Source organism: Tachypleus tridentatus, chromosome 9 (genome assembly GCF_004210375.1).
Source record: "Tachypleus tridentatus isolate NWPU-2018 chromosome 9, ASM421037v1, whole genome shotgun sequence".
Lineage (NCBI taxonomy): Eukaryota > Metazoa > Arthropoda > Merostomata > Xiphosura > Limulidae > Tachypleus > Tachypleus tridentatus.
This window is the reverse complement of record NC_134833.1, coordinates 40809515-40826107: the sequence shown is the minus strand read 5'-3', so window position 1 is coordinate 40826107 and position 16593 is coordinate 40809515. Positions and strand designations below refer to the sequence as shown.

The 16593-nt window shown below is 33.6% G+C and overlaps 1 protein-coding gene across 5 annotated transcripts in view; it reads right to left on the bottom strand.

The window, feature by feature from the left end:
- The window catches only part of stet (rhomboid serine protease stem cell tumor), a 144598-nt gene extending 128689 nt beyond the window's left edge, over positions 1–15909 (bottom strand). For 2 of the 5 annotated variants that reach the window (XM_076453964.1, XM_076453963.1), the window contains exon 1: positions 15711–15909. The gene's annotated coding sequence lies outside the window, so the exon portion shown is untranslated. Of the gene's footprint in view, positions 1–15627 lie in introns of all 5 variants that reach the window. The other 3 variants (XM_076453960.1, XM_076453962.1, XM_076453961.1) reach the window with 2 other exon arrangements.
- Between the last annotated feature and the right edge of the window lie 684 nt (positions 15910–16593).

Sequence of the window (16593 nt, the reverse complement as noted above, 5' to 3'; positions counted from 1 at the left end):
ATAGCGTGTATTTTCACTCATGGTTTCCAGAACATGAGAAACACATGAAAACCAAAATTCTGGCTGTGCAAAGTTATTTCAAGTTATAGCTTAAAGCAAAATTTCATCTTCCAAATGAAAACTGTAATGCAGATATGTAAAACTAATGCTCGATGTATAAAACCCAAACCCTTCAAAAGTGATTTTAAGTAAATCAGAGTGCAACAAATCAGTTAAAACCTTGCTAATGACCAAGCTGTGAGTACAAATATGTAAGTATGGATATGGAACAAACAGTAAGATACAAATTAGCATAAAGTAGCCTCAAAGAATGTGTAGATACTATCCAAAGATTGTTGCTTAGAAAATATAACCAAGTTAGAAGTCTGAAATGTACATCAATCTTTAAAAATATGTTCATCAAAGCAACAGAAGGATGATCCTTACAGTGAAGCAAGCACAAGCTACATCTACATCAATGATGTTGGAGATCTACAAAAAGTTAATGGTACCTCGACTCCTGTAAGGTACAAACAGATTCTTACCCATCATAGCATTCGTTCAAGAAAATAACCTATTTCGAAGGTGATTCATTTTCCAGGTAAACAGTAATCTCAGACATGCAACAAATCTAGAGAGCAAAAAAGAGGCTAACAGAGAAGTCTGGCATGCCATGGTCGTCGATGTCTGCCACAGATTTGACATGTGAAGAAGAAGAAGAAGAACAGAATATTCCAACCATAATTTGGTTTGCAAAAGGTTCCAAACTAAATACTATGAAGACTGTAGAAGTATATTCCATACAAGCTCTTACGACAACAAAACAGCTTGGCTGAAGTGTAAGGAGTAATACAGGGTATTTGGAACAATATTTCACAACCATACGTTAATAACATTATAACAGAATGAAATATAAAGTTTGCTAATACATAAAACACAAAATACTAGTGCACTACACAATTTTTTACTTGGAGTTTGTATTCCTGTAATGTATAGTATGAATTATAATTCAGTAATTTCATTTCAATTACTCCTTACTTTTTACTCCTATATATGTATATCATTTAAGCATTTCCATAATTATTTCCAATAAATATAAATACACACACACACACACACACGTGTGTGTGTGTGCATGCATGCACGCTCGTGCATTGTTTAATCCACTAATGCATTAATATAATTAATAACAGTATAAAAGTCATTCCTTGGTGAAATATAAATATATGTTCACTATGTTATTGTGCTTTTAAAAAAGCACTTTCATAAAGACTTTGGTCTTATTCCTGACTTAACCTTTGCTGAAATGTCCTTGTAAGTTATCCCACATTTTTTGTGGATAACTTTCAAACTAAAACATGTTTCTAGCTATCCTTTAATGCAAAGCACTTATTCTTTGTGTGACTATTATTATACATATTACCCTTTATGTGTAAGTAACACTCACACTGCTTTGTGTGTGTATGGTACTATTACAAAAACTATTTTGTATCTAACATGTAGTGAAGATATTACTTTGTGTGTGTGTGTGTGTGGCACTATTATGTACATTATTTTGTATTAAAGATGTGTTATACATATTACTTTGTGAATTATACTTGTTCTATATATATATATATAAAAATAACAAGCTACATTCCTATCATATGATTAAAATAATGATTAACATTTCTTCTCATAATTTTATCCAAAGCAGAAAAAGTACTTGCAACCTAGTGATGAAAATAGTTGTAAGTTAATCTAACAATTTAAATTATTTCATGGATTTGAAAAAGGTTAAAGGTGTTGCACTCTCCATTTCATTCAGGACCAAAGGTCCGAGTTTTTTATATTGCTAACTGAGATAAGTAATTGTTGAACATTTTAATCATAATAAGAACAGTAAAAGCAGTGAATTTTATTCTGAATCTTGGGTTATTCTCCATGGACCGTCTTCCTGGTTTTGGTTATATTTGTCTTTAGAGACGAAAAAGAACACTTTTTTTATTAGGGTATTTTCAAAATTGAAATGTGATGTGGGTAAAACATGTTATTGTATAGTTGTATCCAATAATTCTGACTGGGCATGGTTTAGTGCATCAGTGTGTCTTTAAACATATCACAATCAGTAATAACATATATACACACACACACACGACATTTCACTAAGAAAATTCAATACAATAGCACAACAAAACCTAAGTGGAACATAACTACACAACAAAATTTCTCAGAGCATAACAGTAGTAGAAGTACAAAAAAACATAAAACGTTTGAAAACTAAAGCACAGGACAAGACAAAATTTAAAATATATGACTCAAGAAAGGCTCTCTGAAATTATTAGAACTATATTTCATCTTTATACAAGTTATCTCTAAAAACAGGATAAATACTAACTGTTCATGAACAGGCAGATGTTCTTATGTTCCAGAAGGAAGGAAAAACAGTGAATAATACCAAAAAAACTACAGACCCATAATTGTAACAAGCAGTCTGGAAAAACTACCTGCAAAAATTATAAATAATAAACTGGTAAATTACCTTGAAACTGAATCAATACTCCTGGAAATATAAATGACTGATCATCTCATAAGATTGGTAGAAGAAATAACACATGGTTTTGATTAAAAACAATGCACAGTTGCCTGCTTCCTAAATGTTGAAAAAACATTCAATAAAGCATGGAACAATGAACTCAGATACACACCATACAAATTAGGATCACCCACAGAAATTATTTGTGGTATTTCTAGCTTCCTAGAAGATAGGAGCAGAGTAAATGTTGAAAGCACCTACTTCAAGTGCTGCATTCTGGAGGTGAGTGCCCCTCAATAAGTACTTAGTCCTACCTTGTTCTCATGTATCTCAACAACATGCCTCTCAAAGAACCAAACCAAACTTTTTGCTCACAACAACATATAGTACACAACTACAACTAAATGAAACAAATCTGTAGTGCAATAAGTGGAAAATTAAAATTCATATGCACAAAATACAAGTCACATTATTTATAAAATTGCATAAAACAAGCAAATTAATACCATAGTTATATCTAGACAGGACTCTTGTACAGGTAGCAACATTAGCAAAAATCTTAGGGATTACATTTGACTCAAAATTAAATTGGATACCACACATTAATAGCACAGAAACCGGAAGGAGCTTCACCAGATAACATGTTAAAAATTTATTGGACATTCATCAGAACAGTCATAGAATATGCCATATAACATGGATAAATGTATTAAAATCACACACCAACAACCTACAGTAAACACAAACCTATATTTTAACAAAAACTTTCACAGTCTCACAATCAATAAACTCAAAATTTCTAAACAACTATTAAAACATGCTAACACTATCAGACAGACTCCTGGATAACTTGTTTCAATATTATAAGAAAAAATATTAATAAAAATAAACTGATGAACAAACTAAAGAGTTACATAATACATGATGATCCCAGTCGTGAATATCATTTTCCTCTCTAAATAATAGAACAAACAGTGTTATGCTAACTGAATCTCAGACACAAACGTAGCTCTATTTTTAAAGGGTTTTTATGTATGTATGTATGTACGCGCGTGTGTGTGTGTGTGTGTGTGTGTGTGTGTAATTGCTAAGTGGAAGTGTACTGTGAACTCGCACTAATAGTGTGATCATACACAAGTAAAGCTAGTAAAAATACATGAATTAACATTATTTCAAGAACTGGACATGGCATGAAAAGAATGTGTTGAGTTACAACTGCAGACAATAAACAGAATTTAACATACTGTGATTAATGCAACAACATAACAAGGGTTATTACCAAGGATTCAGTAAAGGTGCAAACAAAATAATAATTCCCGAGAGGGAGGAAGAAGTAAAAGCTGAACCTGACCCTTCCTGGTCCAAAACATAAACCGAATCCCGATGAAGATCTCTACAACCTACCTTCAAATCTAATTATATGGCCAAAGTAGTGCATCGTCCATTTATATATATAAATATGTCTATATGGCTGGAAGAAATTGAAAAGAAGATATACACGCCAATCGATAACGCAACAGTCAAGATACTGGAGTGACAAACAGACGGTTTTTCGTCTTTATATGAGACAACTTTATGACAGAAAGATAATCATCTGGTATATGGATTTCTTTTGTAACACCAAAATATAACTGAAATTTCAAATACATATACACCTGTTTAGGTTACCAATGTTTGAAAAACAACCTAAACTTGTTTGTTTTGTCGGCTTATGAAATATAACCTCACACGATATTTACTGCTACCTCTTAATATATTTGTTACTTGTTCACTGTTGTCACACATTTTATCCCATAATTAACTGTTATACAAAATATTCTACAATACCTTCACATTTGATGTATATAACTGACGAGTTTTTAAGCATGTAGTTTACCCTTAAACATTATAATAATGAATTACATCTGATTAAAACTAATTCGTATTTTGAATGTCCACTTATCATGGTATTGTCACATGTTCAGCAGTTATTAAGCTGAATAAAGCGGCGCCAGGTGTTTCAGGACACTGAGGGCACTGTTAACAAAGTCAGAGCACGCACGTGACTTCCACAATATGCGTGTAGCTACTTATAAACATACCAGGCAAGTAACGGTAGCCTTTTCTATATCTTTAACCTGTACACGGACAAAAAGGCTCTAAACAGAAGTTTATTTTATAAAAGTGGTCTCCATTGGGCAGTTGATACATACTTAAACAATTATTCTTTATTTTTAAAAGCAGAACTACATTTTAGGTTATTTGTGCTGAGCCCAGCGTAGATTTTGACCTACGGTTCTTTTTAGGGTTAGAAGCTCCGAAGCTTACCGCAGGAGATTACATTTCTTTTGCAATTTCAATATGGAAAAAGGCGTTGTTCGTTTTTACATAAAACTAAGTATAGTTGGCCCAATTCAAGAGTGATAATCAAATACAGCCTAAGTTGAAAACGACATAAAAAGTGTTAGCGAAAATTAAAACGTGTTTTCAGTGAGTTTAATGATAAATATACGTGTTTTACATTGAATGTAATAGTAATTTATTCTTTACTTATAAAAAGAAATGACTTGTAAATCCTGTACCAAACCTTACTATTTGAATTTGTATTATATATTACTTCTATAAATTTCCATCTTTAAAACAGATTTACTTCCATTGATCAACTACTTAAATTGCGTTGTATGTCAGTTCTATTGATAGTAACAAATCATACGAATTAAGTAACTGAACTCCATTCTGCCTGACTACTATTGCAACCGGCCTGGCATGGCCAAGCGCGTAAGGCGTGCGACTCGTAATCCGAGGGTCGCGGGTTCGCGCCCGCGTCGCGCTAAACATGCTCGCCCTCCCAGCCGTGGGGGTGTATAATGTGACGGTCAATCCCACAATTCGTTGGTAAAAGAGTAGCCCAAGAGTTGGCGGTGGGTGGTGATGACTAGCTGCCTTCCCTCTAGTCTTACACTGCTAAATTAGGGACAGCTAGCACAGATAGCCCTCGAGTAGCTTTGTGCGAAATTCCAAAACAAACAAACAAAACTATTGCAACCAACATTGGCTTAGTGGTAAGACTGAAAAGTTTCAGTACCCGTAGTAGGCATAGTTATATTGCATTGTGCTTTTTAACAAATAAACTACAATTCCCAGTGATGCTATCTTAGATCTCAAGTGATTCAGAGATAAGTCTCAGGGCTAATAACAGACATGTTTCTTTGGATATTATGTTTAGAACGTTTCAGAGTACTTGATACCACAACAACGTCATTATTTCGTGAGGTCTAGACTACTCTACGAAACTCTCTTGCTGTTGAAATGAATAAAGAAAACTTTCGAAAAAATCTTCCGATAACTTCACGCAACAATCACAGCCTGCTTAAAAATGATCAAATGAAAAAGAAGGTAGAAATGACTACTAAAATACTCTCTGAAAAACTGAATTTGTTTTGTTTTTTTTTTTCATTTCGTGCAAAGCTAAATGAGAACTAACTGCGTTAGCCATCCCTAATTTAGCAATAAAAGACAAGAGGAAAGGCAGCTAGTCATTACTACCAAGCACCAACTCTTGGGCTACTCTTTTACCAACGAATAGTGAGATTGACCGTAACATTATAACGCCCACACGGCTGAAAGGGCGGGCATGTTTGGTGCGATCGGGATTCGAACACACGACCCTCAGATTACGAGTCGAGCGCCCTAACCACCTGGCCATGCCGGGCCAACTGAATGTGAAATGCAAGGTCTCTTCGACCAGTATTAACATAGGGACAGATACAACAAGAAAAAAAAAATATAGAGTAAAATCTTCACACAACAGTAGATTTAAAAAACATAGTAATTAACTTCAGCCCTAGAGAACTAACTCCAACCAGTTTACTTTCTTTTGACCTTAACTTCACGATAACCCCCATGTATAAACAGTTCCAGTCACTGATTTTGTAGCAGTGATCGAAGATATGGCACAAGAACTAACCACCGATGAAATATACGTAGTTTGTCAAGAAATCTTTAGCACACCTTCGTTGGTTTGAAAACCAACGACGAGCTTAGCACTAGAAGAAAGAAAAGCCTTAAGAGGTTTAAAAAGATAAAATCGTCTTCACTGTTTCGGCTGAGAAAAAAATTAAATTTATTATATTACTGGAAACACTAATTAATTCGGAGCCAGCAATCTTACAAACATGAGAATTTGCACAACTTAACACAGAATGGCACCTACAGAAAACTAAACAATTATCCAAGTAAGAGTCACAAATAAACTTCATAAAACCATGAAAGTAAATAATGAAGATTAACCCCTCAAATATACAGTCTTTCAAAATTCCATAAGCCGAAACGTCTATAAGATCCTTTGTTACTGTCACACGATATCGACATCATGACATTCCTGATGTCAATCCTTCCGGCCCAGCATGACCATGTGGTTAAGACCCTCGACTCGTAATCCGAGGGTTGTGGGTTCGAATCCCCGTCACACCAAATACGCTCGCCCTTTCATCCGTTGGGGCGTTATATGTTACGGTCAATCCCACTATTCGTTGATAAAAGAGTACAGTCAAGAAAGTACCAAACATGCAGGATATGTTCTTCAATGCATCTCCTAACGAACACTCCCGACAGAGAATAAACAACCAATGATCAACCAACAATTACAGAAAACCAACTCACATCAACAGAAACCTTAGCTAAAAGTCAAACCACCCATAATCAGTGAAAAAATTAATCATAATTTGTCTCTTCACACAAATACAAAAATGTCGCAATGAGACTCCACTAGGTATGTCTGACAAACAAATACCTAAAAACGCGCATGTGTTCAACAACGTTGTCATAAGACAACATTCAAAGCAAGACGTCTTACAGTAAAACCTTCTAAGTGACTTTAAATATAGTTCTAATCGTATTATTTAGTGTCTACTTTATACATAAAAAATCAACTGACATTTACTTTAAATAACCTACTAAAGCTGTTGTATTAATTTTCTTAACAAGATTTTATTTAGGCAAAATAGAACTTTCGAGTCACGCTGTTCTTGAAGCGGTAACAAATTACACACGGTGATGAGTCTAATTATGATTTAAAAACAATGATTAGAAAAGTTCTTTAATTTCCGAGTGTCATTAGAAAGCTGCGAATATCTCATTAATTTGTGAGCACAGTCCATTTATTTTCTATGGCAACGTCTTAGAGAATTTGCCCACAAACATTTACCAGACGGAAATAGAACATTTCCTATAAAGAATTTTATTACTACACACACATAATGAAGACATTAGTATCTAAACTATTCGCACATGTGAAGAAAGAGCGCGGAAAACATTAATTTGTCACGTACGTGTGAATTACAAGCACGTGCTTGCGTATTATATTAAAAAATAAAAAAAGGAATCCCCAATAGCCGCGACATTTGAAATTCTTTTAGATAGTGTCGTAGTAAATTAGTATTATACTTTATTTTCCTTTTGTTAGCTATATCTTTGTGTTCCACAAATACCAAACGTGGGAAGCGCATACACCTGATTCGATTTTATTACTCATCAGAATCTCTACCAGCCTACCCTTAAAGTGAAATTATTTTAGGTAAAATTAGAGTAAATTAACCTACAAGATCTAAGGCGTACTCAAAAAAATAAATCGAAAAGGTTTGACTTCTCGAGTCCAAAACTGTAATTAGATCTCAAAACTGTTACGAAATGACAGAGCTATGAACTAAAAGTTTATACTTGAAAAACTTGGAGCCATTTCCTCAGATTCACAATAATTATTCTAATCAATAATAATAATCTATTAAGACAAGCTGGAGCATTAGACTGTACCATCTGTCAGCACTAGATCAAAATTGATTCGTAATAAGTCATAGTATGTATTTCACTTCTTGGAGGTATAACAACTACCTTTTTTGTTATCACAAGAAGGTAAACTTTTGGTGTTCTAACTGTAGTGAAGAATAAATTAATCATCGTATACCACCATACTTTTTAAGCAAATCTAGCATCAACTCCTCTTTCCCCACAAGTATATTCTCTTAACAACTTTTTGTTTGTAATTATGTCTTTTTTTTCTTCATATTTGAAGGCAATTTTACTCTTTTCATTACCAGATTGAATCAAACCTGTAAACCTGGTGCCAAGCAACGTGTTGCAAGGCTTCCCATCAATGAATCCGTTTAATTGTAGGATGTTGTATTTGAATAATGAACTATTTAGCTCATTTGAAACAAATGAGAAAACTTCAGCTAAACTTTGACTTTAAGGTTCAGATAATTCCCGTTTCCTCATGTCTGCTTCGTTTTAGTTGTTCTTTTGATACATTTTCGAGCTGAACTTCGTTATCAGGGTATCATAATCTTTATCATATTATTGTGACTGTAATCTATATTTTTCACGGTTAAAATATCTTTTGGAAAAAAAGTGTTCGACTTCATATAGGCTTTTGTCTATAGTTCTTATCAATGTGCCATTTGAACTCTTTAAAAGCTTGCACAATTTATTTCATTGTATTGAAAAACAAAAACTGCTGGATGAAATTGTTTGAAACTTTAACTGAATTTTCTATTGATTATGTGGCTTCTGAAAAATATCCTAATTTTATATTAGATATTTGTTTGAATTCGGAGCTTTGAATAGACGAAAATATTCCGTTGTAATATGCTTATATGGGACAATTAAAAAATTATCTTTACTGCACATTTCACTTGCTATGTTTCATATGTTCCTCTATTTCCGTGAAACTTCCAAAATCAAGTACTTCGTCTATAAGACCGTATACCACACGTAGTTTTACAGTTTACGGTCACTGGTGTGGAATGAAATTATTTTTGTTATATGAAGTTGACTTTTTAAATGGTTAATAACAATGTTTAATTTGAGATACGAACTAAGTTTAAAACCCGTTTTATATCCAATGAAATACATTTCTTCACAATTATTTTCGTTGGCTTTCTTTGTCCATTGAAGCGGTTACTTAAAGCCGATAAGGCGTGTTGCAAACAACCCAACAAGCAACAGCTTTGTGAAAGAAACGAAACTTGAAACCACCGAGTCGAAAACTAGGCCTAACAATTCTCTACTTTATCTTGTTCCAAGAAACAAAAAAAAAAAAAAACTTCTCTACCTATCACACTGTAATATCATAATTCAACTGAGGTATAACATGACAAATCTTGTTTTTTACAAGCTTTGAAAAATTCAGAAGTATAATTGTGACGACGGTTGTTTACAATAATCTTTTCTTCTAGCACCATATTACAAAGCTAAGGTTTTATCACTTTGTTAGAATTTGAACTAGAGCGATTACGTCACACCATGAAAGTAAGAAAAACTAGAAAACCTCAGAAAATTCACAAGCTCTAATGCTTGCACTCAGGGCCTACTAGAACAAAACAAAATCAACATTTGTTTTTCAAATTTAATGTTTACAGTTAAATAAATAAACTTTTTAATTGAATAAATATCTGGATTTTTTGTTATTTTTTTAATGTAGGAAGAGCAACTTCAACTTTGTTTTTTATAATTCTTTGTAATGTGAATGCATAGTTTTGAGGTATAGTGGATTCAACCAGGTACAATTAAAACATCTACTTTTCTAAAAATTACTTATTCCATTCTGAGTAACCAGTTGTATAATTAATGCTTTAAATTCTTTTGGACTGGCCCGGCATGGCCAGGTGGTTAAGGCACTCGACTCGTAATCCGAGGGTCACGGGTTTGAAACACCGTCACACCAAACATGCTCGCCCTTCCAGCCTTGGAGGCGTTATAATGTGACGGTCAATCCCAATATTCGTTGGTAAATGAGTATCCCAAGAGTTGGCGGGAGGTGGTGATGACTAGCTACCTTCTCTCTAATCTTACACTGCAAAATTAGGGACGGCTAGCGCAGAAAGCCCTCGTGTAGCTTTGCGCGAAATTCAAAACAAACCAAACCAATCTTATGGGCTTCCATATCAGAGAATTGTTTTCACATTTATTGATTTGATGAGCTCCTAATTCCTGAAATGTGTTTGCTTTTATTATCTGCAGCTTTAATGCATTCAAATTCTATCCCCAACTGGAAGTCTCCTTTAAAGTTGTACTCATCTTATTTGAATGCCAACGAATTCATCATTTCTAGTAAAGTATCTAAACAGCATAAATGAACAAACTTTTAACATATTCAGCAAGTCTCGTCTTTCTTCTGTTCCCAAACTCTGTTTAAAAAACTCCAAACCCATCTGATAATGGAGCCACCAATAGCTTGTGATTGTTATGGGTCACTGTCAATAGGCCTCTTAATATTTTTAAATGGCAACGGCATGGTCAGGTTATTAGAGGGCTCGACTCGCAATCTGAGGTTCGCAGCTTCGAATTCTCGTTCCACTATACACGCTCGCTCTATCACCCATAGGGACGTTATAATGGTAAAAGCAATCCCACTATTCGTTGTTAAAAGAGTAGCCCAAGAGCTGGTTCTCTAAACTTTCACTGGTGAATTAGGGGCGGCTAGCGCAGATAACCCTTATGTAGGTTTGCGAAAATTTTCACTTATTAAATGTGCAGAACGATGAATCACTTGACATCCATCCACCTTAGATATTAATTCAAACTGTGTCCGATATGTTTAACATGGTAATTAACCACAACAGTCTGCTCGTTTCTCGATTGGACGATGTTGTTTAAATGGTTTGCTAAATATTGTAACTTAATAAAGTAGCGGTGTAGCTTGATTATTCCCAGAAGGTCTTGTGGTCATGGGTGGCAAAATAAATGTAATATGAGATATAGATCATATGGGTTCTTTATTCCACATGGCATAACTAATGATGTTCGAGATTGAAATTTTTGAGTAGATTTAAAGAGAGAGATCGATGGTTTGATCCCTGAATTTATCAATTTCTAGATATATTTATCTTTGGTAGTGTCCTTTCTCTGACTTCTTTAATCTTGATGTTATCATTCCTTTGTATTATTTTGATTGTATTGTTATATTGTTCTGTAACTTTTTAACCATCTTCTTATAATCCTTCTGTCTATTTCCGATTACTTTCTTCAATTTCAATCTATATATCTTCTTCCACCAAACAGCCGTCAGTTCACGATAATAAGTAAATCTCTCTTTTTATAAACCATCCATTTTTTTTGGGGTTGGGAAGTCTCTCCAATGTTTCATCATTTCTATCACATTTCCAATCTTCATACACACACATCCTATCGTAATAAGTTGTCTAATCTGTCCCGTTTTAAATATATTTTACTATAAATTCAGGCAGAACTCGAACGTATCTAACTACCTACATGTAAGTTTTAGTCAGAACGACTTTATAACTCAGTTTAACTGCACGTGCATATAATAAATCTTAACAAAAGATCTACTTTATCACTTGTACTACTCATACAAGTTTCTAGTAAATCTCTGAAAATATACACAAGATATGATATTTTGAAATTGTATGTTACAACAGGAGTACTTTTGTTTTTACTGCCCCATGGAATATAACACCAAAAATATTGTTTCGTTTCTTTTCCTAATAAAATAATATTTGTGTCAAATTTAAACATGTCAATATGAGAGTTACGAAAATTTTGCCCCAACTTTAATGATACATTTCTTTAAACCACCCTGTTCTTCTGTTTTCCCAAATTAAAAACTTTGTTGCAAATTTATAACCAACGACATACGTTGCAGTTCTACAAAAGAAATATGAAGGATTTTGATTATTTTTAATTTTAAAAAAAGGCACGTTGTGGAGTTTATTACAACACTTCTAGGTAAAGTATAAACTTTTAATTTAAAAGAAACACACGTTGTGAAGTTTATTACAATACTTCTAGGTAAAGTATAAACTTCTTTTGCTAAGTTGATCGACGTTAATCTTAAGAGCATTTGAAGCATGCTTTAAAAAAAGTACTTTTTTTACTGGCAGATTCTTACAGCATAATTATTGGGCTATTTTCCTAAGCCACTCCTGGTGTTAACTACACTAAGAAGAGAGAATCCTCTCTAGCCAAGACACTTGAAATTCTTTCAGGCAGAATTAGAGTAAATTAATCTACTAGATATTGTACGTGGTTAGATACATCAATCGAAAAGGTTTGACCTCGTGAGTCCAAAACTACAATAAGATATCAAATCGGTCAAGAGATGATTGAGCTACGAGTTAAAAGTCTGTACTTGAAAAATCTGATAGCCGTTCTATGAGCCGTTATGCCACAGCTAAAAAAAAAAAGAGAGAGAGAGAGAGAGAGATTTGTTGAATCAATTGTGGATGGACGAATTTTGCATCTCTCAAATTTTTTTCTAAAACTTATGTCACGGTTTTTATATTTGAAGCTATAAAAATACAAAGTTTGGAATTCCTAAAAAATAACTCAACGCGAAAAACTGAAATAGCTCCAAGATTCTCCGTTGACAGATAAGTTCGGTCATGAAAATAGCTTTTGTTCTGCCTCAAAATGTTAATGGGATCTCAATTCAACAATACCTTACCAAAACATTACTGTAATACTGTTCTTCCCACCCACGATATTGTTTTAAACTTTCTATAAAGCGAGGTATATTGTCATTACACATTCTTCTTCGCAGATTGCAGGGCACGAAACATTTTCATACAAAATGTTGCCGAATTATTTACTGAACGCAACGATTATTATTTTTTGAGTTGACATTTGAAAGAAACTGCAATATTCTAAAAGTTCTGATGAACACTTCATTACACCAAATAGACGTATTTTAAACTCGACTGCTAAAAAACAACGGAAACATTATGAACAACGACACTTCACACTTGATTTACATATATATAGTTAAGATAATCGAACTAAACGAACCCAAAAAGTATTAATAACTGTCGAAACATAAGGTTTACAGTTACGTGATAATCACTGGTTGTTCCTATCTCTCTTCTTTGTGATCATACTCCTTTATTCGAAATTCTCTCCCTTTAGGTGATTTGCTTTAATGGATGTAACGACTCTTGGCTTCTAAGGGAGGGAAAGTTGTATCACGTGCCACCTGCTATCACATACATTTCATTTGTAAGCAATAAAAAATGCATCAAACAGGGTACGAAGTTTGTTAAGGATTTGAGAAAAAAAAAAGGCAGCCTGTTTTATGTATGTATGAAATTAGAGCCTGCATGTAATTCGGAACATTCTAGAAAATATCTCGCTATTTCCCAATAAAGTGTCGATTACAACACGCACGTTTCAGTAACTATTAATTTGATTTTTTTATGTATACATATTACTTTACGTAAGTTAAACAGAAAATTAAATCAATTCTTCCGCCTAAAATAAAAAAAATTAAAATTTAAAGATAACTCTATGTTTTCTGAAATTCGCACAAAGCCACTCAAGGGCTCTTTGTCCTAACCACCACTACATTTAAACGACAGACTATAGGAGGAGTAACAAAGTGACAGCAATAACCACTAACTCTTACCTGCCTAAAAAAGTGAGATTTTCCCTTCACTATTATAGCGTAGACATGGACCCAAACTACGAAGGATTTTTTTTTTAGGGAAGGGAGAGTGAAGTAACGGAACTCGAATAGTGACGTACGAATCTAAAGTCGTACTAATCATTGACCATACCTAATCTTTACATGTAATAAGCAGTCAAAATGCTATAAGTTGAGGTTAAAAATTTAAACATCCCATCCAATAACAAGATTGGAAAAATAAAGACAATAGAAAAAAAAACAAAAACAGGAGAGGAATTAGTAAAACCAAATACTAAATTGTACTTTAAACCAAGTACTTGTATTATAGTTTGTGTTTTATTACAGCAAAGCCACATCAGGCTATCTGCCGAGTCCACCAAGGGGAATCGAACCCCTGATTTTAGTGTTGTAAATCCATAAACTTACCATTGTACCAGCAGGGTACTTGTATTATGGACCTCTAAAATCAAGCCACTAGCAAAGCTTGTAAAATCAACATATTTCCGTTTAGTAGGACTAGATATTACAAAAAGGGGGCGAAGTAAAGAAAAATTGTTATTATGTGCGATAAATGTTAATTAAGAATATTTTCCGTTAAATATTATTGGATTAAAAGCAGGTAACCCAAGCAGTAAAATCCACAATCCTTTATTTTGTCACAGATGTTGCATGCTAATTTATCTACTAAATCTACATAGTCTTTTATATTAACCCTTCAACTGCGGTTGACATCGTATCATGCAAGCATTTTACGGGCAACATTTCGAATGGCGCTTTACAAAAATTCGCGAATCTTTCTGCCTGAAATGGTTGGCAGATTTACACAAGTCGCAAACAGAGGTTAAAGAAATCTAAACACTTTTGAAATTTAAATAATGTTTCATACTATAACATAGTTTGATACTTAAGAACCAGAATTAGGCTTAATGTTGACAAGTACAGTTGTTCCAGGCCAGAAGAAATATTTTTTTGTTTTGTTTTGTTTTTTAATTTCGCGCAAAGCTACACGACGGCTGTCTACGCTAGCCGTCCCTAATTTAGCAGTGTAAGACTAGAGGGAAGGCAGCTAATCATCACCACCACCGCAAACTCTTGGGCTACTCTTCTACCAACAAATTGTGGGATTGACCATAACATTATAACATCTCCACGGCTGGAAGGAAGAGCATGTTTGATGTCCAAAAGAAATGACTAATCGCTCGGTGCACAAACTTAATCTTATTATAATTCACATTTAGGTAAGATGTTAAAGACGAAAGTAAGTACTCAAAATGTAAAAAATTTGTTTTTCATTCCGCCATGTACATCTCCATTAACACTAGTGATCAATGGCCGTATAATGGGCAAATCTGTTAGTTATCTTAATGCAATAAAAATACTTCAATGAAAATTGTGTTGTCAAGGAAATTGTCTAAATTATTACTTAATTCAATTGAGGAGACGCTAGTCCAAACTTCTAACTACTTTACCGTATGGCAGTATATGTACTAACAATAATATCGTAATATAAACAAATAAGTGTTTCAAAACAAGCATATTATCACAAAATCGATAATAAAAAAATGAGCCAAAATTACTCAAAACGATGGTAATTTTTAGAAGAAAACTGAATAATAAAAATTTTGCAATTGTGTTTTTTTGGTTTGACTATTAAACTCCCAGATCAAAAACAGAGGTTGGAGCACGTGCCAAAAATATTAGAAGTTATAAAGCTATAGAAAAATAAGTGAGCAAATCTTACCTAATACGCTAAGGCTGAAAGAAGTAGACGTTTAAATACGTGTCTCGCCGTATAAACTTTACGCTCTTGTATGCTGTACTCACCTGACTAGATGTTTAGTCTTTACACAGCGACGTATCTCATACCGAAGATTTACTAAAGTTATTTGCCTCTGTTTCACGCATAAGTCAGCTTTTATAATGCTAGCAAATACCACATCAAGCCAACATATACAATAACTAAAACAGCCTTAACAAAACCGTTACCAAACCAACAGCAGACGCCACGACTATATGTCAACAATGGAAGAGTCTACTACCACGAAGGGGAAGGTCTTTGAGCTCCACCTAAAAACTATTATTCAAACGATAATGTTCTTCTTTCATGGTTCTAATCAAATTCGACATTTTATCCTGAAGTTCAAAGAGGAGTAAAATTAGCAACTTCTACCTTTCAGGATAATTTTTTTTTTGTAACTGCACATCTTTTACCGTTTTTAAAAATAATAATATTAGAGATGCTTAACAATTATTTAACAGTTAAAAAACCAAAACAAATGTTCTGCTAGCAAACACTATCCCAATGTTTTAGGAAGCTGTTCAAACGAATCCTCTTTCTGATTTTGTTCATCATCAGTCTCTCTTACGGCATCAGAATTGTTTCGTTTTCATTATTTCTACCAATATTAAAATATTGTTGTTTATATACATAGTTATACAAATCAGTATCTTTCAAATACTTATTATTTGGTGTTAAGATATAAATAAATACGTTCTATGCTATATGTCTAATCCTATCAAAATATTAACCTTAACCCTAGCCTACACACAAAGAAAAAAGTGCATAACCATTGTTTATCATTATATTTCAGAACACTGTTTATTTGCGCATCAGATCATTCATATGTTAGCCAATAAACTAACCCTATCCATGTATGATTTTCTAAGACAGAACTTGAACCAACTGATAAATTATTAAAAGAAGGAA